At 35.7% G+C, this 22,623-nt stretch overlaps 1 long non-coding RNA gene and 2 pseudogenes across 3 annotated transcripts; all 3 read left to right on the top strand.

The window, feature by feature from the left end:
• Nucleotides 1-3,652: 3,652 nt before the first annotated feature.
• On the top strand, nucleotides 3,653-7,167 carry LOC132186637 (isoflavone 3'-O-methyltransferase 4-like; annotated as a pseudogene). The gene is made up of 4 exons (XR_015912643.1): nucleotides 3,653-4,171; nucleotides 4,440-4,750; nucleotides 5,433-5,497; nucleotides 6,547-7,167. The product of XR_015912643.1 is annotated as an isoflavone 3'-O-methyltransferase 4-like (transcript).
• Nucleotides 7,168-8,377: 1,210 nt separating this feature from the next.
• LOC132187345 (isoflavone 3'-O-methyltransferase 4-like) lies at nucleotides 8,378-17,261 on the top strand (annotated as a pseudogene).
• Nucleotides 12,149-15,138, top strand: LOC132191406 (uncharacterized). 2 transcript variants are annotated; one of them, XR_015912644.1, is made up of 5 exons: nucleotides 12,149-12,419; nucleotides 12,483-12,665; nucleotides 12,749-12,866; nucleotides 14,486-14,629; nucleotides 14,828-15,138. It is a non-coding gene; the product is annotated as an uncharacterized LOC132191406 (long non-coding RNA). The 2 variants fall into 2 exon arrangements; XR_015912645.1 differs by lacking the exons at nucleotides 14,486-14,629; nucleotides 14,828-15,138 and adding an exon at nucleotides 13,120-13,199.
• Nucleotides 17,262-22,623: the final 5,362 nt, after the last annotated feature.

Here is a 22,623-nt window from a genome sequence, read left to right as displayed (position 1 = left end):
AACTGTAAGAATAAGAATAAATCATATCTATAATTCCTGATCGGTTCAGGCTTTTTTTTGGAACTACCAATGTTTATTCATCAGGACAATAATGGAGCTGTTCTTTTCGGTCTATTCTCAGCATTGTTTTATTCATATGCTTTTTGCATGCACTATAATTTTATTATAAACGAATGACAAATTAGTTTCGGTAGTAAGTTAGGTATATTCATCATAATGGAGACCGATGGGCTGGCGGATAAAAATTGCCAGAGAAGGTGATGATACCATTATGGGCAAAGAATTATGTTGTTCTGCAGTATTCTGTAGATTCATCATCTTCCTATGTCACTATAATCTAGCAATTAATAAGAAAATGGACCTTGTTTTCTTAGTTGTTTAAAGCTATCACATAAAGCTTGTAGCATACACATATTTCTTTAAAGATAACTATTTATTATTTCTTAAAGTAGAAGTTAGCATATATACTCCATGAAAAAAAAAAAACAGAAAAGAGGTACTGTTATGTCCATAGCAAGAGAAGGTGTCTATTTCATCAATGGGGTTCAGTATTGGAAAAATTCCATCAACAAAACCAGATCCATATTTCCATCAAATTAAAACCCCCAACAATTTCATGAAATCCATCAAAACCTAAAAAAAAATTACTGAAAATTACCTTCGGATTAGCCGGAACCCTAGCCAGACGAACTGAAAGATTGTCGTCGATTAGGGCGGGGGGAGAACCTTAAGTCGTTGGGAAATGGTCTATCGGAGAAGAAGATGACTGGCTGGTTATGGAAGTCTTTGGACGCCGGACTGGGGGTTGGTCGTTTAGGATGCCGGCGACAGCAGGTTGGGGCGGGGGGAGAACTGTGTGTCGTAGGGGGAGAACCGTGGGTCGTGGCCTTGAGTTTCGTCGAGGAAGAAGAAATCCCTAACTTCACGATTTGGGAGTTTTGATCCTATTTGTCGTAGGATCAAAAAATTCGACTGATGTGGCCTTCCTTAAATGATGCGTTTCAACCAATCTAACGACAGTTAAAAAATTTTGATGGTAGAAATTTTATTAGCATTTCGATTAATCCAAGAAGTAAATTTTTGAGAAAAAAAACTTAAAAATTTCTTAATTTTGACGGGTTGACTCAAGGACTTATTATACATTTGCCATTGTTTTAATTATTAGTTTTTTTTTATATATTTTTAATTCATAAATAATTGTTTATTATTCTTTTAAAAAGATATATATATATATATTTTTCCCTTCCCGTGCAATTTTAGATTTTCCCTTTCCAAAACTTCACCAAACAATTTTAGCTTTGGATAACCGCATCTATTTGGTAGTGTAAGCGGTAGTTTGTCTTGTCACCGCATATAAGCCGAATCCTTTTTTTGAAGCAGCTACGCGAACCAAGTTGAAAAGGTTTTTATTTTTTTAATGCCTATCATGAATCCTTGTGGGCCCTACGTAAAGACTTTTTCTTTTCTTTTTTCTTCCCTGGGCGGGTTGAATTCTTTGTCATGTTCAATTTGGCTTTCACACCAAAAGGCAACATAAAGTAAAAAGAAAAAGTGGATCGAATGATTATATGTGATAAAGTAAAAAATATATAATAACTTCAGAATTAGAGTTTTGAGTGGTTATATGGAAGTTGCTTTTCAAATTTCAATTGCTCTACTTTTGTCGGCCATGAGGGTTGGTACTGCATTTTAGCTTGACACTGTAGAAACAAGTGATTCCCAGCTACATAAGTAATTGAAAATTAAGAAACAGTATGTATAAAATTATACGATGGAGAAATTACGTTAGGAAAAGGTAATTCATATCATATTGGCACGCACAATTAGGAATAGACAATTAGGATATCTAACAATTATTTGTATCCATTGTGAACAATTGAGATGAATAATTGTGAGACGACTTTTATAGGAGACTTCTCACCATTGGGCATCTAAATTACTAGCAATCTGATCTATTAATTATTAGAAATCCAAATCCAAGATACATGAGGAATATATTAGATGAACATAATTTATTTGGAATTAACATTTCGAGAACTATTTCTAAGATTCTGTATGAAGTAATTAGTCTCTTTACAAAAATTTCAAAAAGTTCTTTTCTCATTAATATTCGCCCAAGCCTATAAGTGGCTTGGTTGCCAAGAAACCAAAAGAAAAATCGTGACCAGCTAGCAGACACTAGACAGAATGCATGCAAACCAATTAGGGATTAGACAGAAAGCTTCTTTTCTAAAGATGTAGTAGCCGTGTTATATATAGTGATGGATCAATAATCAATGGTGGAGCCAGGTGCATTATTGCGCAACTTTTGCACCAAAAAAGAAAAAGAAGAAGACTGTGCGAAGACCATAAATCCTCGTATGGGTTTTTGACCCAATAAAAATACACGACCTTACTCCACAATTAAAAATTTATTTTTCAAAGTATTCTAATTTAGGCTTTTTTTTCATATTAATTATAAAAATGTTAAAAAAAAATGGACTAAAGAAATCGCGAAAACTGCAGGCATGTCGCATCCAAGGCTCAAGAGAGCAATTTGTTAGTCTTAAAAGAATAACGTATATATGGAGATTGCACAAAAGTCACATTTTATGCCCACCACTAAATGAGTGACAACTAAGCTTATTCCAAATTAGAAAAAAAGTTTGAATGCACTAGATTATACCAACTTATTGTTAAACCCAAACCCTTATTTTTCATTTTTATCACTCTGCTTTTCTCTAACACATCAGCCCACTGCCACCACAGATTGAGATCCTCTCCAATTGGAGAGAAATTGTAAATTTTCTAATTGTTAATTATTACATTTCATTTTAAATCTAATAGTTTATAAACTTCAATTTCATTACAATGCAAATCTAATAGAATATTCAGTCGTAAACACAACTTTCATTTGAAAAACTAGAGGAATCCTGCATAGTGATATTACAATGCCATCAGAAGCTGCATTGGTTGCCTTAACTCAGTAATTAGGCAACAGAGCTACTAGAGTGTGTAAGCTCCTACAAAAGCTATATTCCCTACACCACCTTACTACTATATGGATGTCATCATATGATATCATTCTTATTGAGCTCCATAATCCAGGTATTATAGGCATCACATCTGAAACCAATGCTCTTAAATCAAGCTGGCATATATCAGGTATTATTGCCTTAATCCGTTTTTTTTTTTTCTTTTCTTTTACAGGTCCGCACAAGAAGATGAGAGAGATTTAAACTAGTGACCTCTGTTTCATAAGGCGTAGTTCCAGCCGATTGAACTAGTGCCTTAATTTGAATTTTGAGCTAGAAGTTAAAGCCAAAACAGTACAACAATTTTTATTGCCGAGTTGTAAGATCAACCTTGGCTTTCTTAATTTAATTTGAACAATTTTTCTTTTTTATTTGCCAAACTCATGAGATACCTAATCACATTATAAGACTAAATAAAATATAAAATAATCATAAGAAAGTATGAATTAAACATATAAAATACACACTATAACACACTATAATATATATTTATATATTGTAAATCATTGTTGACAGATTAGAAGGGAAAAAAAAAAAAAAAAAAAAAAACTTTGACAAATCTCTAGTAAAACAAAATGCCTATTAAAGTAGTATGAAATTAACCAAACAATTTAAACCCAAGCAGGGGCCAAAACCCCATGGCCGAAAACAGACGCCTCAAGACAAAGCAAAAGCATGCAAGAGCAAGCGCGGGTCAGTGCATCGTCTTCATCAGCTGATGCCCAAGAATCAATGGAGACCGAAACTTACAAACAACGCAAACAAAAAGAAGAAGAAGATGAAGTCTTCTCCCATGCGATGGAACTGGCGTGCGGGTCAGCGCTGCCCATGGCTATGCACGCAGCCATCGAGCTCGGCGTTTTCGACATCTTGGCAAATGCGGGCCCTGGTGCCAAGCTCTCCGCTGCGGAGATCGCGGCCCAGATGCCCTCCAAGAACCCCGACGCACCCGCCATGCTGGACCGCATCTGCGGCCTACTGGTTCACCACTGCGTGCTTGGTTGCTCTGTGGGTGCTAACGATGACAGCGATGATCATCCTTTCCATAGGTCCTACTGTTTGGGTCCGGTGTCCAAACACTTCGTGCGCAATCAAGATGGGGTTTCCTTGGCGCCCTTGATGGCCTTGATTCATGACAAATTTTACTTGGATAGTTGGTTAGTCTTATTATTTTATTCCTCTTTCGTTTCTTTTCTTTTTAATGATTCCTGCATTCTATTTCGTTCCTTTATATTGTAATGGAAAATTCGAGGAAGTTTCCAAGAAAAATTACTTGAATCCACAACACATTTGCCTCTATTAAGGGAAAACCCACGAACGAAATCATCATCTTCAGAGGACTTTGTCAGGAAACCAAACATTTATTAATTTTCCTTGATTTTACTCTAATAGTATTATGATATTATTCTCTAAATTGAATGTTAGGTCTCAAGTGAAGGATGCAGTTCTTGAAGGCGGAGTTCCATTTAACAGGGTCCATGGAATGCACGGCTATGAATACGCTAGCAGGGACCCTAGGTTCAGTCAAGTTTTCAAGACAGCGATGTTCAACCACACTACCTTACTCGTTAAGAAGATGCTCGAGTCCTATGATGGTTTTGAGAATCTCAAGCAGATCGTTGACGTTGGTGGTGGAATAGGAGTGGCCCTTAGCTTAATCATTTCAAAATACCCCAAAATTAAGGGCATTTATTTCGACATGCCTCATGTTATACAACATGCCCCACCCTATCCTGGTATGTTGTCTGTTCATTAAGTACATTTTTTTAAAAATAATATTGTTTAAGATATTGTGTTGTTTCTCCCAATGGTAATTTCTGAATTCGTTAAATTTCCTTTTCAGATTTTGGGATTAAAATGATAAAAAAATCGTTAGATATGCAATGAATCAAATGTTTTCCCACTTCAGTTGTTTTAAGTGCAGTTTGCCACATCTCTATTGTTCTGATATCTGCAGCCTTCATATTCTCAATGCCCATGTATGATTCCAAAAAAAAAAAAAAAAAAAACCCTGTGTCTAAGTTAAAGTAGATGATCTCTTCAACCTTCATAATGTTAATTTCCACGCAACAAACAATGTTTTTATGTTGAAGTAGATAGGAGAGAGTGAGAGGGAGGGAGAGATGCCACAAAAAAACTTTTCTAAGTTTAAAGTAGATGGTCTCTGTAACCTTCATATTATCACTTCCCATGTACCATGTCATGCCACAAAAAAATAAAATGTTTTTAAGTTATTAGAGAGAAGGCTAAAATCTTGTGGAGACTAATACTATGGAGATTGATTAGCTAGATCCAGTTAACCAAATCTTACCATACATGAATTGCTAATGAATGGTTGTACTTTTGGGAGTCTAGACAGCTGTTCGCAATTGTTTGACAGAATCTGTAGATTAAAGGGGGTGTTAATTTATCTTGCAGGTGTAAAACATGTAGCTGGAGATATGTTCGAAAGTGTTCCAAAAGGAGATGCCATAATTTTGAAGGTGATTTTTCAATTTTGTATCTTTCTGGCATTGTTCCTTACTTTTATTTTTGACTTGAGGCTCATTTTTTTCTTTCGCTTAGAAACATTTAGCAACTAAATTTGTAGCATGGAAAATGATTGTTTGACTGCCCATCTGATTGATGTTGTAATGGCATTACTGCAACAATGCAATAACGATGTCCTGTGTCTTTTAAGCACTATCAACAATTTCTGTAAACTTTGTTGAAACTACGCTTTTCAATATTGGTTATTGGCCCCATAATTTGAGAAAATTGTCTCACTTTTGTCTCGCACCATCTAAATTGGATCTTAAATACTGGAAATGAAAAAAAATGATTGAAATCCTCGTTAACAAATTGGAAGGCATTGTTATAAAATTGGTGTTTGCATCTCTTATGGGTTTACCAGAATACTTTGGCAAGATTATTTATTGTTAGTAGGGCTACCATGCGATTGTCAGGAACCAAAATGTCTCCCAAATACAATGTCTCCAGGATGTTTTCTCCTATCCTTGAGCTTGAAGAATGACTAATAACTATGTCACTTCTTTTTGTTACCCACATTTTAAGCTGAGAAAGATACGGATGAGATATAAGAAACTTGGTTAATTTTTGCAAGCTGTTTAATCTTTTTTTTTTTTTTTTTTTTCTACATACATAATGTTTATACTAAAGAAAAAAAAAAAAAAAAAAAACTCTGCCTGTTTATCTCAAGGGTGGCATTCATGGGATTTGTTGTTTTGACATGATGGTATTTGGTTTGCTAGAATGGGGGAATGTGTGATAAAGGGGTATACTTATTCATCTTTCTCATTTTTGTAACATTTGAGCCTAATTTAGAGGGTGCCCAAATTGAAAATTCCGTGGAGACGTTGCCACAAAGTTGATACTCTAGGGTGGTAAAGTATAATTTGCCTTTGATTTTTAACATTCTTTTAATGCTTCTCAGCATTATATGCTTTGTCAATAATACTCTGTGCTTAAGAAAGGTGATAAATCTATTTTTCAGAATTCAAATACTAACCATGAGATTATTTTTCTTTGATAGTCGATACTCAATATATAATTGGGCGACGATGACTGCGTGAAGATGTTGAAGAACTGCTACAGCGCTCTTCCATACGATGGAAAGGTTCTTGCATGCTATGGTGCAAGTTCTTCCAATATTTCCAGAGATTACCACTTATGCAAAGGTTAAATCACTACTTGATATGCATATGATGATTCAAAAACCGGGAGGAAGGGAGCGGCAGCAACATGAATTATTTGGATTGATATATGCAGCTGGATTTAAGAGCATTGGTTTCAATTGTCATGTCTATAATACGTTTATTATGGAGCTCAACAAGAATGGTATCATATGATGACATCCATATAGTAGTAAGGTGGTGTAGGGAATATACCTTTTGTAGGAGCTTACACACTCTAGTAGCTCTTTTGCCTAATTACTGAGATAAGGCAACCAATGCAGCTTCTGATGGCATTGTAATATCAGTATGCAGTTTCTGAAGGATTCCTCTAGTTTTTCAAATGGAAGTTGTGTTTACGACTAAATATTACATGGGCTGGTTGAATTCTTTGCCAAGTTCAATTCGGCTTTCACACATTAGCAACTCAGCCGTATAAGTGGTTCAACATGTCATGGGCTTTGTTCCCACGTGAGAAATGTATGAAGTGATTTATGATCCAATTTTATTATCAAATCTTGAATTTATTTTTTAGCTCTGTTTCACACTCAATTTTGGCTTTCAATACGTCAAAATTTGGTATTCAATGTGAAATAACAAATTGTTCTTCTTTGAGTAATCTTTCCAATGCATTTGGCATTGCCTTAATCCGAATTTTGAACAAGAAGTTATAGCCAAAACAGTACAATCAATTTTGTGGCGGAGTTGTAGGATCTAATTTCACCAATTTTTCTTCTTTATTTGCCAAACTCCTGGGGTACCTGCAAAACATAAAAATCACATAATAAGATTAAATAAAATATAAAATAATCCTAACAAAGTATGAATTAAACATATAAAATACATACTATAACGTGCACATCTGCAAGTACCGAGCTATATAGAACCTGTGTTTAAATGAATAACTTTGAGTTGTTGGATTTTTTTTTTTTTTTGGAAGGCCGCATGATGTTTTCAGAACTAGACGTTAACCGTATAAACGAAGTTAAAATTCGACGTCATCATTAATTTTTTAACAGTACATATTATGTAGTTTTATTTTACAACTACATAATCTAATCTTATCTTATCTTTTATATATATATAGAGAGAGCCATGTCAAACTCAAACTTAAAGAGTGGTGGGTGCTAAAGATTTTCAAGCTCACCATTGTCCATGGGTATTAAACTTCTATTTTTATAAAAATTTATGAGCCATTCAATGAAAAAATATTGATTCAAAATTAAGAGATCTATTAATAGAATAAGAAAATCAAATTAGAGATAATGAATTAAATTTACGTAAAATGAAAGCAAATATATAATGGAACAATAATTAAGCTTTGTCGGCTAAGTTAAGGTTGAAAAGAAGACGTACAACAAAGGAATAGAACTTGTGTCAAATCGAGAAGAATTATTTGAATCTACAGATTTTATTTTGTTTTATTACAGAAATAAATTGTTATATGGTTTATTTATTTTTTATTTTTTTAATTTAACAGTATATATATGGTTTATCTTTATTTTTTTTGAAATCATATCACTGATATTGCATTAGAAAAAATCAACTGGTCTAATGCTCATTGCGTGGCAGAATTAGAACCACCTTCATACGTATGGCTTATAAATCGATAAATATTTGATTAAACTTGCAAATATCTAAACAAATATATATAGAGCAGACTAGCTTCGATCGTCACTCCAAGTTTCTATAATGGCTACCTCTCTAAAGAAATTGACCCCAAAAATTAATGAGAATGAAGAAGAGAGCTTCACGTCTGCACTGCAGGTGGCGGGCTCCCTTGTGGTGCCCATGACCTTGTGATCGGCCGTAGAGCTTGGCGTTTTTGAAATTCTAGCAAAAGCGGGTTCGGGAGCTAAGCTCTCCCCTACACAGATTGTTCAACAGATGCCAACCAAGAACCCTGAGGTACCCACGATGTTGGACTGTATTCTGAGGATGCTAGCCACCCACTCTCTGCTTGGTTGCTTTGTGGCTGCTGATGACTCTGGATCTTTGCAGAGGCTTTATAGTCTTTCTGATGTGTCTAAACACTTCGTCTGCAAGGAAGATGGTGTCTCTTTGGGACCTTTCACAGCCTTGATTCATGACAAGGTCTTCTTAGACAGCTGGTCTGTTTTCTATTTTCACCTCCACTTTTTCTTCTTTTCCCACCTTTTTCTGTTCATACTTAGTTTGTTTTCTTCTTTTGTTTATTTTTTTTTCCAAAAAAAAAAAACAAAAAAAATTAGTCGACAATCTTTCATCATATTGGTACAATGGACATGTGAATCCATGGTTGAATTGGTAGAAGGAATGATTAAAAAATTATTAGGAGAATGATGTATAACATGACTTTTCTTTAAAATTGGTGGAGCAAATAAATTCAACATGCATACTAACTATCCTCCATAGTACGTGAGATAAACTGGGTCTTTCTCAATAATAATAATATATATATATTTTTTTTTTGAAGATAATGATACTGATCTCATTAAAAGATGAAAGTCAAAATTAAGCATGAAGTTTATGCAACATAGAGCAACTTAAAACTCTGTCAAATCTTAACCAAAGCCAAGATGCGACTTCACCAACCTGCTAACCTATGTCTAATGTCAAATCTTTCGATACTAGATCACATCTGCTCCAGGCAGATTTCAACAAATACATAGGTGTAGCCCATAACTAAACCCCCACAATCCAAGGCCAGGGGACTAACTCACATCCACAGGCCAATAGGCCAGGACGCCTTATTAAAAGAAAAAAAAACTATTGTTAACCCATGTACAAATATATTTAAGTAATAGGTCTACTTTGAGCAGACTAGATCTACGACAAGTAGCTAAAAAACAATAACACAAAAAAAAAAAAACCTAAATAATAATAAAAATAAAAAACTAAAAAACTCCACAAGCAGTAGTGGAGGAACACGGTATCGTAAACATCCTCAGGAAGATGCACCAAAGCTGATGAAGACAATTAGATCTAAAAAAGATAAAACTAGATCTGGATCTAGATCTAGATCTACAACTTAGATCTAAAAATACACCCACCAAAAACGGAGACTGGAAAAGACACCGAGTATTGCTGCCAGAGAAGGGGGAGGAAGGAAGATCTAGATCTAAATCTAAATCTTCTCTCCTTAAAGCTTTCTTTTTTTGTTGCTTAAAGGAAGAGAGGAGGAGATGGTTTCTAGAGAGAGGGCAGAGTCTCTCCCCCTAGAAACAGTTTTCTGAAAGATAACAATTTCAATAATAATTTCTCAATATTCGTCCTAATTAAATGCCTTTCTCTCTCTCTCTCTCTCTCTCTATCTATCGTTACTATAAGAAGTTAGTCCCGCTTAGAAAAAAAGAAAAAAAAAAAAAAAAGTAGTTTATGGATAAATTAATGACAAAGTTTTCTTCCAAAATTGGTTGGATAGGAATGACATAATTGGAAGAAATTTTATTAAAAAGGTATGTGGTCTTCCAACTTTGCATGTGTTTCTTACATACAAAATAGACACATAGCATTTTTATAGATTGGGATGGAGAAAATCTTTGTCCATGTATAAATATGCTCTTAAATGACCATTTGCCCCCAATAGCTTAAAATGATAGGAAAAAAGTAAATTTAATAATTTAATGAATACTTTACATCTCTCGCATGTGGGCTTAAAGCCTCTTTTAATAGGTGATGCTCAACACATGGAATATTTAATTTAAATGGGGTGAATTGATGGAATTAAGATTTGAACTCATGACCTATAACTCTGATACCATGTTAAGCTTTTGAAAAAAGTGGTGATTTAAAATGGTATTAGAGCCAGAGGTTCTAACTTCAAACGTTGCCTTCGTCATTCATTACTCATTTCAATTAAATATTCCGCATGTTGAGTCTCACTTATCAAAAATGAAGTTTGAGTTAGAAGTTTTGTGCTTCTGATCTTTTATCAATGAATTCCGAAAGGTTCCCGTTCAAAAAAAAAAAAAAAAAAAAAAATTGAGTCCACACATGAGAGGAAGTATTAAAGTATTGATTAAATTATTAAATGATTTCTCCCTATTAGCTTAAATTTTTAGAACAAGTGGCGATTTAACATATGTAAGAATTTAATGTCTCATACGACATAAAAAGACTATTAAACTCCAATGTTATAAGGTTATTTAATCCTAATCCTATTAAACTTATTAGGTTATTTAATCTATTTGTCAAATAAGAGAAGTGGTTTTTTTTTTTTTTTTTTTTTTTTTATCTATACCCTATAAATTTACACAAAATATATCCATAAGTTTGGTGTAACTAATTAAGATGGTTAAGTGAAAGAACCTGTTCTGTAGTGTTTATATATACTTTCAAAATATAATAAATCATGATAATTAAGATGTTAGAATTTATAGAACATTAAGTTTACACACGTATCAGAGACGACTAAGTTGTAACTTTCATGAATTTCTATTGTACCAATATATTATTTTATACGTACGTATATTCTTATGCAAATCTGTTATAGAATTTATTTGTAATTAATTAAGGCATGACCTTTTGAATTTTTCAATTGTCACTGTGCCGATGTTCATGATTTTTGTGCGAACTGTAACATCTGTATACTCTATGATTTTAACGTGTTTGAAACTTATTAATATATAGAACCATTATTTTTATACCCTATAAAACAAAAAGGAGAAAGATTTTTTGAATTTTTTTTTTTTGAGTATTTTGTTTTGTTTTTTTTGTTTTTGTTTTTTCTTTTAATTGGTGTTGCAAATTTTTTTTTTTACAAGTTGTTTGTTAATGTTTTTACTTTTTTAGTAAAAAGAAAAAAAAAAAAAAATTAAGAGTGGATTATCAAACAATTTTTTTAAGCTAGTCCACTTGTTTATGAAAATATTGCACAGTTATGCCTAAAGTGCTTTTGGTGTGCAAAGTTATCGAGGTGTTTTTTTTTTTTTTTTTGATATGTCCGCACAAGAGAAGGAGGAGAGGGAATTCGAACTAGTGACCCCCGCTTTATGAGGCGTGGTCCACAGCCGATTGAGTTACCCATTAGGGACAGCGGGGTGGTTATTAACCACTAATAATCATATAATCGCATAGGCCAATTGCAGTTAGTGATTTTAGTGGTAGACAAAAGCGGTTAATAATTGTGAACCGATTTCTTTACTTAAAGATATATAAAAAGTGGGAATGGCTTTCAAACAGTAACTTTTCTTTTGCACTTTAAATTTATTATTTTATTTTTACTCTTTGTTCATTATGATTTAGTTAGATAAGGTTATTTTTGTCTTTTGACATTTTTTTAGATTACAAAACTACTAATTTGTCCTTCCTGTATCTAATAAATTTAAAAAGTTGTTTGGATATTTTTGTCTTTTATATTTAAATTATCATTTTTGCCTTTTGAGTATGTAAAGGGTCAAACTTTTTTAGAGAGATTTTTTTTGTCTTTTATGAAGGTACCTTCAGAGGGAATGGGCGATCTCAGCACTCAGCAGCCTTTAATATTTCTGCCAACTCTATCAGTCTATTGTGTCAAACTCAAGATTTTCTTCAGTGTTTTCTTTGATTTTTTGTAAGAAATTCACCGGCTCTTCAGAGAGATGAAGATATGTTCTACCAACTCTATCAACAACCGCCTGGATTTTCGGCTAAAAATCTGGTGTCTTCGGTCGTTGAAGATATAAGCTCAATAGATAAAAACCAAAAATTCCAGTCCTTTTGCTATCGCTGAAGAGAGAAGCAGCTGCTCATCACAAATTCTCTCCACTATAAGGTATATTTTTCTCTTCGATTTTAATTCTTTGCTCTAAAATCTATTGATTTTGTTTTGAGAGAGAGAAAGAGCGAGGAAGAGGAGGGTATTCTGTATTGGTTGGTTGATTCGAAGATTGTTGTTATGTGGTATGTGAGATTTTGCTTATTGTGAATAACGTACCAATATGCGGTTGGTTTGGATTTTCTGGGATAGGTTTCCTTATGATTTGGCTTATGGGTATTGGTTTGAAATATGTGATTGAAGGTTTTTTTTTTTTTTTTTCTTTTCTTTTTCTAAGCAAATAAAGAAAAAATTGTGGTTTGCTATTTATTCTCGTGGTTTGGCAGCGTAATTGGACAGTGTAATTGGACAAAATTATCGGGCTACAGCTGAACATGTAATTCTGGTGATTTTGTTAAGAAGAAAACTGTGGCTTCGGTTACAAGAGAAGAGTATGTTGAGAAGGTAATAAAGATTTGCTATTGTTTATTGTTGATGGATGTGTAATTTGCATGATGAAGGGTGTGATTGGGTGCCTATGACGTGAGCTTGTTGTAGAGAAATAATTTTTCGAAAAAAAATCGAGGAAGAGAAGGAGAAGCTTCAGAAGCAACAAGATTGAGTTCTTATAGAATTTTGTGAAATTTAGTGTCTTTTTTAGTGAGGTTTTTTGTTTGTCTTGTTTGATGGTTAATTTTTTTTGTTCGTTGTATTATAGGGAGGAAGAAATTCAATTAAGGCACATTGAGGTTACAATTTTTCATGAAACCTTTCAAACTTTTTCCCTTTGTATGGGGGTTAAGTGTGTATGCGGTTACTGTCTATATTTTACTCGTTCTGAAGTATTTGTTTTAATATTTTTGAGAGCTTGTTTTCATGACTATATATCAATTCTGAAAATTACTCGTCAACTTTTTTACTTACATGGACTGGTAAGATTTTTTTTCCCACATACTGCTTAAAGCATTAGCATGTTTCTATTGTTTGGTTGGATTGTATGCTATCTTGTTCTCTCTACCCCAATATTGTGGCAAGTTGATGGATATGATGTTGAAGTCTTTTTGTTTTGTGGATCTTTCTAAATATGTGCAATTATAAGTTTTGTGGCTGGAATATGGTCTATGGCATCAGATTCTTAGTTCTGAGTTGTGCAAAGAGAGAGAGAGGGGTCTAAATAGTGTGCCTGCCAAATTTTTTTTTGTACAGAGGCTTGTTTGCACATATGCAGACAAATACACGTAAAAATGGTGCTCCAAGTTTTGTTGTCAGAGAGTTGTGGAAAGGTAGAGAATGCCTATATTCTTTGGTAGAGAAGGCCTATATCCTGTCGGACTACCAAATATGGTTTTCCCAGAATATGATGCTACAAACCTTGCTTATTGTTATTGTCATTTATCTTTAATGTTAACAAAGACTACAATGAAATAGGGAAAAAAGAAAAGAAAAGACTACAATGAAAAATATCTGCTTGAAAATAAAGAGAATCAAAATAGTGATATGCTTTTTGAACATCTAATGTTATGCCTTTGTTATGGTTTATTTTTATTTATGTTTTCCTTTGTAAATCCAACCTGGTTGCCAATGGTAATTGAGGAGCAGATTGGACACATCCTATTAGAATTGTAGCATTCATTTGCTGCTAGGTTTGGTGCTTAATCTTTTGGTTCATAGTAAGAAACAGTTGGAGATTGGATAAAAGGATGCTGACCGGGTGTCTTGCTATTATATACCTTACAAACAATATCCCTTTTGATTATATAAATAACTTATCCACATACATTCAAACTAGGACAGATTTGTGTGACTCTGTTAGCAAGTTCTAAAATTTTTTAATTATTCTGAGATTGGGTTTGTTATAATGCTAGATTTTGAAGAAGTCGAATAAAGTTTATATTTTTGAAGCGTTGGTCTAATTTGCAATATGATTGCTGATTGATTCGTATCTTAATATTTTTTGATAAGTAATATGTTGAAGATCATTTTAGAATAAGATTTACACTATATGTGTGCTTCTTTTCCTTGGTTCTATTGGTTAACAAATAGATTGGTGATATGTTGAGATTCCCATTTTTGTTTATGTGAAGGAAAGTGATTTGCACACGAGAAGAACTTGGCATACAAAGTTTGTTGATAAGATTTTGGAAGGCAGCGAAACCAATTAGTTTGGAAGTTTCATAGGCAATTGCAAAGTCGGAATAGGCCCTATGCAAGTACTAGCTAACCTGAAGGTACTATTTCAGTTCATTGTTTTTCATAGTCATTGTGTTTGACTCAAATGTAGAGATTTGCTTCGATATGTATTGGTAAGATTGTTACAGGTACAGTGATTGTTTGGTTGCTGATTGGCTATATATCTTTGTATAGTTCTTTTTTGGTTAGATTGTATCGTTCCTATTCTAATATATTTTGAATTGTACTACAATCAGGTTGCTTACTAGGGAGATCAATGCATAGACTAAGGGAGTGGCAACAAAAATTGAATGCAAGAGAAGAGATTGTCACATGGACTTGGGGTCTTTCGAAAAGAACTAAATTCAACAAAGACAAATAAATACATTTTTATTATATAGAATATTAACTTATTTTCCTATAATAGCATATTAAGAATACAAACACATGATCTCTTTTGTGGTTACAATATGTGTTTGCCCTTTATAGGAGTTTTTTTTTGTACTTCATATCTACTAACTTTTGTAATGTTATTCATGTGTAAGAATTTAAATGTGCACTTGTTTAAGGACGAAATATTGAATTTATGTTATTAATACTTTTTATAGATGATATTTAGATTTTAATGTTAAATATCACATAATGAATTACATATATTATTATTGAACACAGGAAATCAAGCACTTGCCATCCCACTAATATATATATATATATATATATATATAATAACAAACTACAATATTTGTTCCGCCATTTAATGATTCAATAGATATTTTTGAGTTTAAATGTTTAAATCCATCACATATTTTGAAATAACAATATCGTTAAACCCAACCCCCTTATATTACAATATTAATGTTTTCGAGTTTAAACTGCGAATTGGGATAAACAAATTAATTAGATCATAATTCGAACATGTAGGCTGCCTCTTCCACTACCTAATCTCTCTATCGTTCATGTGAGCTTTGCTTGTCCTACAATTTGCGTTGGGTGATTGCTCTTGTGTCTGTTTATAATTAAGTGATTTTGACAAAATTAACCTAATACTAAATAAATAATATAACTATTGCAAGATTTTTGTTTACTTATAGTTGTTGTCATTGTAGAGTAACATCATGTGGTGCATGGGATAGACAGTGTAGTGAATTCCAAACTACTAAAGTTTAATTGTTCTAGATTCTGGTACATTCTTTAATGAATTTGTTGTGAAACTCATGAAATATATATATATATATATATATATATATATATAGTTAAGATCTTGGAATTTATATAATATTTGTAGATTTATTTACAAAGTATTGCACGTACAATCCAGTACTTGTGCTGATTCTGGTCTGAATTCATTGATAGGTCTCAACTAAAAGATGCAATTCTTGAGGGAGGAATTGCATTCAACAGAGTTCATGGCATGCAGGTCTTCGAGTACTTGGGGTTGGAGCCCAGGTTCAACCGGGTTTTTGACGCAGCCATGTTCAACCACACAACCATTGTTATTAAGAATCCTTGACTCCTACAAAGGCTTCTAGCAACTCAAGCAATTCGTTGATGTCGCCGGCGGTCTAGGAGTCACTCTCAACTTGATCACTTCCAGATACCCCCATATCAAGGCCATTAATTTCGACTAGCCCCATGTTATACAACATTGATGCAACGTGGCTTAGTGGACTGCAGCGAAGAACATCAATAAGCAGCGGATAAATAACTCCAGATCTAGATTCTACCAAAGATCTAAGAATTCTTCTAAAAACAATAGATACTCTCTAAAGTTTAAAGGAAAAGAGGAATAAACTCAACTCTGAGTATTCTCATTAATCAAAATCAGTAATAATCAACAACTGTCTTTCTCTGGAAGCTATAAGCATATATTTATAGCTCAAAACCCTGAATATAATAAAATATGACATAAATACCTCCAAAACCCTAAACCTAATAAAATAACGCAATATTGACTCTCAAAACCCTAATCCTACTAAAACAAGGAAATAACGACAACTTAACCTAATTAAAACGAAGAAAATAACATAAAGGTCCGGCATGCGCTCGCTCGCAGCACGTGGGTGATCGATCGCAAACCGAGTGCTCGATCGCAGTACCAGACGCCCAACTGTTATCCAATCTGCATAAAAAATGCCCCACATTATCCTGGTTAATTTGCTCTTCTTTTATATATATATAATGTTCTTCATAAGCTATATATATTTGTGTGTGTGGGGATAAGGAGAGGTGTTAATTAATTGGTGTTGTAGGTGTGGAACATGTCGGGGGAGACATGTTTGAAAGCGCTCCTAAGGGGGATGCCATTTTTATGATGGTGGGTTTGATGGATTTGTGTACTTTTTGTATATGAGTTGAAGAGAAATGGTGTTATAATTTGGATACATTTTGTAGTGTATACTCCATGATTGGAGTGATGAACAGTGCTTGAAGCTGATGAAGAACTCCTACGAGGCTACACCAAATGATGGAAAGGTGATGGTTGTGGATGCAGTTCTTCCAATTATGCCTGAGATTGGCACTTCTATGAAGAGCAATTGTCAATCGGATGTGAGCGTGATGACTCTAGTTAACCCAGGAGGGAAGGAAAGGACGGAAGCAGAATTCATTGCCTTGGCAACTAAAGCAGGGTTTAGTGGCATCAGATATGAATCTTTTGTCCATAATCTTTGGGTTATGGAGTTCTTCAAGTAGATTGCTTGCTTGTAATATTAATTTGGAAATCTGTTGGGGATAAAATCTACTATGGGTCCCACTATGTCTCAACAACCCTTAATTATCTTATAAGGTCCTACGTTATCTTAACTACCTCACATTATCTCTCCACTATTTCAACTGATTCTTTAATCATCTGAAGGGAGAAGATCAAGGAAGTAGTTACAGAGATAAAACCCTATCAAAGAGAACTCAAGACATCGCTAAAGGGGATCAGTCATTATTTCTCAATATATTGCTAACTCCGGCTACATTTTGACCGCATATACGACTGCTAACTTAAGCATCGGAGGGTCTACGGGGCTTTCCCTGTAGACCCCTTTGACGCTCTTATTATTTTGTAGGAGCCCAAAGGTCACTGATTAGAGACGCCTCGAAGAACATGAAGATCACACCAAACGGAGACTGTTAGATCCAAAAAATGCATCAACAGTTTGGCGCCGTGTGGGAATTGACTAGGTTCTTGCAAAATCAAAATCCGTTGTGGGGGTGATAATGCGTTTGGGTGATACATCAACTAGCCGAAATTAGATCTACACAAATCTATAATCACGGATCCCAGATCAACTGCGTGGCGATCTGCTCATACATACACTAAATCGGTGTTTGCTTTCGTCATATCTACACTTACCCGATGGGTCTACACAGATTTACAATCATGGATCCCAAATCCACCCTATTGCGATCTACGTACACCAAATCGGCGTTTGCTTTCGTCCGATCCGCAAGATGAAGTTAAGGGGAGTTCAGCGAGGGACAAATTCATATAAAGTACCCGAAAGGAGGTGTCCCAGATCTACGTTTCATCAGGTTCACGAAAATAATTCTCCTACGTACAGATATTATGTGTGAGATTTCCACGCTCAACTGTGTCGACCAACGCTAAATCAGTATTCATGTGTCTAGGAGTACGAGATAAATCTTATTTTCATTCCCCTTTTTAGTAATTTATAACATGAATGAATATTTGTGTTTGATATGCGTGTCTAAAAAAGAAATGTCAAGTTTGACTTTTCAAAAAGATGAAGCCAACAAGTTGGTTGTCAAATATCCTAGAAAATGTGTCTCTTCTCACTTAAATTGTCATAAATGAACATGTGTGTTCAGAATTAAATTGTGCTTTGATTCGGCCTATCTTCATGCAGGTTCTCACACTTAGCAGTGACCTCTCCTACAGACCAGCGGCTAACGAGAAGGCCTCGCGCAACGCAACCTAGCTTAAAGATAGGCCGAATTCCCCCTGAGTCGCCGGTCGTTTCAAGGCTGCGTATTGCCATCCTCGAATCACTGATTCCGCGTCTCGTCATCCTCGGGGTCACCGGACATCAACATTAGACTCACTTCGTCTGCGAAAGCGCCAGCACCTTCGCCGGTGATCCATCATAGTCGTCAACAACCTCAGGTTTGCCGACGAACTAGCCGCGCTCTCCGACGAACCAGCGCCCCAGCGAGCACAGCACCTCACCTCTGTAAAGGTGCCACCAGGCCTCGGGCAATGCAATCCAGCCTCAAGAAACGCCAGAGTCGACCTAGTCTCGGACTCACCATGAATGAGCCTGCCTCGGACAGTGGGTCACCAAGTTCTGTCGTCGACGCGCCGACCCGGTCTCGGAATCACCATGAACAAGACTGCCTCGGACAGTGAGTCACTGTGGCCGTCGAAGAGCCAACCCAGCGTCGGGATCACCATGAACGTGCCCTTCTCAGTCGCCGAGCCTCGGGTCCATCTGAATGGGTTGCCTCGAGGATCGCCGAACCTCACATCTAATGTCGGTGAACTAGACTTAGGTTCATGTCCGCCCCGCCTGAGTGCAGCGTAAGTGTACCCAATGTGTGGTATTTCTGATTAGTTTTCAAGAAGACTCTTTCTTAATCGGGGTGCATTCACATGCAAAGCTTTACAAAGCTAACAACACCCATATATTAAGAAAACATCTTCTGTGTTTCCTTGTCATTTATAATAAACTGTAATTTACAGCTACGCCATGATTATTATTGTTATTTTCTCCAAGCTTGGAGAAAAGGATTTTAATAACCCACGCAGGTAAAAAAGCTAGGAAAGACTTCGACGTTGACCATGCAGGTCCTCTTCGCTTAGCTACGTGGCTACGTCCCCTTAAGCTCAAGTGGAGCTCTTCATTGTGAACCTTCGCCGACCCTGCTACTACCGAGCAAACTTGCCGTCCTGAGAGGCGAAGCATTTACCAGTGATCCGAGTATGATTCGCCGGACCATGCCAAATATTCGCAGAGACCTGCTGTCCCAACACGCTAATCCATAGCGGGGAACAAAAATTGGCAGACTCATTCACCGAGCTTCTAAGCCTTGTCGAGTCTGCCAAGTCACCGAGCCACCGAGCCCACCTAAAGCGCCGACCAAGCCTCGGGTTCATCTGAACGAACTCCCCTTAGTTGCCTTACTCGGGTTCGCTGACCCTCTTTAGAGCCATCGACCCATACTCAGGTTCACCACTCCTCAACATCGTAGTTTCAGCCCAACAGTCTCGTGATCACCAGCGACCACGCCTATGTTCGCTGACTTCTGTTTTAAGGTCGCTGAGGTGACCCCGAGCTCACCTCAGGTTCACCAGCTCCTGCTTGTGGCTCTATTGACTGCATTGGAACTTTTTGTTTACAAGGACAGCTCCACAAAAAAAAAAAAAAAAATGTTAGTCAGATTGCAGTACGCCCGTAGCAAGAGCGTTGCATGAAGACTTTGATAGAGGATTCCGAGGATAAAAAAGTCCGAAAAACTTCGAGAAAAATTTTCCAAGGATAAATTTCTGAGAAGAAATTTCAGAGAGTCAAAATTTCAAAGGGACAAAATCCAAGGAACAATCCCGAGAGTCACAACTCCAAAGGGAACAATTCCAAGGAAAAATCCCAAGAATTATAATTCCTAAGGAACAATTCCGAGGAAAAAATCCCCAGAGACAACTCTTAAGGGAAAAATTCTAAGAGAAAAATTCTGAGAAAAAATTCCGAGAGCCAACTGCTTTGAGAACACCAAGTCTTTAGCTTCAAGGAACCAAAATGACAACAATTTTCCAGGTTTATTAATGCTCAATTCGTTATTCTATTGCTTGGATGCATGCACACTACAAAAATCAATTTTTTTAGTCACGGACCAGTAGTAACGTGTATATGGGGTTAACACGTTACTAAAAAATTGTAACGTGTCTGGCGCTTAGTGAAATTGGACGTAACAAAATGGAATTTTGTAATGTGTCAGATTCTGACACGTTACAATTTGGTAACGTGTTAACACTTACTACGTTACAATAAAATTGTAACGTGTTATTTTGTCAAACGTTACCAACTAGTCACGTGGTAACAAAGTGCCACGTTACCACTCTTGGTAACGTGGCATTATCTGCCACGTTACCACTGGTGGTACCGTGGCATGCAGCCATGTTACCATTGGTAGTAATGTGGCATTATCTGCCACGTTACTACCAGTGGTAACGTGGCAGTGTATGCCACGTCACTACAGTTTACAGGGAATTTTTTTTTTTTTTTTCTAATTTTCTCCTGCATATACGACCTGATATACAACCTCTCGACAACCCAACATCAATAACCAATAATCCAACATCAATAATCAATAATCAATAATCAATAATCCAACATCAATAACCAATAATCCAACATCAATAATCAACCTTAATATATAACCACAATCTAACGTTATATAACATAAAATGGAGTGTAACTAATTAGTTATAACTTTATACAAACAACTAACGTGCAAATATGTAATAAAAAGTAAAATACAATACAACTAACGTTATACACAATACAACTAACGTTAAACAAACCTCGGATACACAAATCATCGTGACCAATAATCAATCATCTGCGCCGCATTAACTGCAAAAGATAAAACGAACAATCAATCGGCTAATTAGTTGACTTTTGTGATATAATATTTTAAACTCCTAATAAATAATTGTCACGTATACAACCTCGACACACATATTAACTATGTATGCACAAACACATATTAATTATACAAAGCACAAACACAAACACATATTAACTGTACAAACAATACATGTTTATTCAATGAGACAACTTCAACAAATATGGTACGATTAACTATACAAAGCTTCAAGCTCCAAGCACATATATATATACTTACGGGGTGCCTGAACGACGGGTATAATGTATTGACAAACGAGACTTCTAACCAACCGGCGTCTGATGTTGGGTTTCATTGTGATCGTCCTCAGCTTCTACTCTTGCGTCATCTACACATATTACGTTGCAATTGTGTTATATACATACAATTGTGTTAAATGCGAACAAAGTTTATTTGACTCATAAGATAACCGTGTTAATCAAATAAAAACAATAAAAATATATTGTTACCTGATCTGCTATTAACTGAGGATCTCACAATCACTCGGGCTGGGGACTCCGCATCTTGCGGATTCCGGATAGTCGTCACATCTGGATCGGAGCCCATGCGTCTCGACCCCTCAAGGCTGGGAATCCAGGCCTCATACGCTGCCATCTGAGCAGCCACCTGCTCAGCAACCCATGCAGTCATCGCTGCAGTCACCGCAGCAGTAATCGCCTCACTCTGCTGCGTCAGCTGCTCATCCATTTGCTCCCTATGCTTCTCCCTCTCAGATTGAATGGCTCTTTCAAATTCTTCGCGCGATATCATCGGGCCGCCCCGGTTCTGCGACCGTGTTTGGAACGGTGTATAGTATGAGCAGCTGGTACTGGGTGCGGGCAAGATATTCTTACTAACCCCTCGGACACGACCCACATACTCAAGCTTATTGTCGTGCGCCTGAGCATAAGCATCATCCGGTGTCCACCTAATTGTGCCTCGGGGCCCTTCTACCTGCTCCGCAGGGTCATTTTGCAATAACTCTTCCATCCGGCCCTATACATGAGTATTCACATTTATATACAATTGTTAAGACTCAATAAGTTAATACATAAAAAGAAATTCACGACAAGGTGTCTGCCACTTACGATTCTCTCTGCGGCCACCGGATTTGGACGGCTACCATCTGACTTTGTATGGGTCTTGATATATGTCTTTGCTCGCGTAGGAGCCTTGCCTGAACTAATAAACTGCAATAAATTCAAAGCATCAATTAAATATTTATGATATATACTACGCAATATATCACAAATATGTATACTCATGGTAAGTAAGAGTAGTACCTTCTCATGTACGACTCTTGCATAGCTCTTCGAGCCTGTGTAATGTGGTGTTTCATTCTATGTGCGTATGTCTTTCATGTGCTGGCAATAAGCCTACGAACCCAATATGTACACATAATTAATCGCTAAGCCATCAAAGATTAATTAAAATTAACGAA

Source organism: Corylus avellana, chromosome 6 (genome assembly GCF_965113065.1).
Source record: "Corylus avellana chromosome 6, dhCorAvel1.hap1.2, whole genome shotgun sequence".
Classification (NCBI taxonomy): Eukaryota; Viridiplantae; Streptophyta; class Magnoliopsida; order Fagales; family Betulaceae; genus Corylus; species Corylus avellana.
The sequence above is the reverse complement of the archived record's forward strand: the minus strand, read 5'-3'. Positions and strand labels throughout refer to the sequence as shown.